The sequence below is a fragment of the Penaeus monodon genome, chromosome 25, assembly GCF_015228065.2.
Source record: "Penaeus monodon isolate SGIC_2016 chromosome 25, NSTDA_Pmon_1, whole genome shotgun sequence".
Taxonomy (NCBI): Eukaryota; Metazoa; Arthropoda; class Malacostraca; order Decapoda; family Penaeidae; genus Penaeus; species Penaeus monodon.
The window spans coordinates 28183744-28184466 of NC_051410.1; positions in this window are offsets into that span (position 1 = coordinate 28183744).

Genomic DNA, 723 nt, shown 5'->3' on the forward strand with positions numbered 1-723 from the left:
GCTGACTGCATACAAACGAGTTAAATTTATAGAATAGAAGAAAAATAACAAATTCATGCACTTTTGATAAAAAATATTTTTAAAAATGGATAATCTGTTCCTTCTTGAAGAACATATGAGTGCAACATACAAATTCAGATTAAATATGCTGATATGTGGCAGTCTGATTTACTCTGTGGCTGAGTTTTATAGTAATATTGATATAATGCTGTCAAATTAACACTCTATGTGCAAATTTTCCTAAAGGCGGAAGTAAAAAAAATATATATATATATTGAAGAAAAATCCAGTATATCATTCAAAAAACTTCTTTCATGAAACCGATTACGTGCTAATTGACTATTCGAAAAATCAAGCAAATCTGAACGCCAAGATTTTTAACAAAATAACAATGGCAATACCAGTTATATTTAGAATGTTGATAATCAAAGAGAACACCGACACTGTGTGAAAAGGAAATAGAAAATTGAAAACATCAACCATGACCAAATTAATGGAAATATCAACAATAATAATGACATTAGAAATGACGGTGAAGAGATCGGCACTAAGTACAGTAGTGGTAATAACAATAGGAAATCCACCAATGATTTAAATGCAGTAATATCAGGTATATCGTTGAGAATATCAAACCAAAAGTACAAATTTCAATAGTTGCAAGCATGAAAATACAAACATAAAGATAATAACTTCACAGAAAAAGTAAAAAATTTATAAAATTAT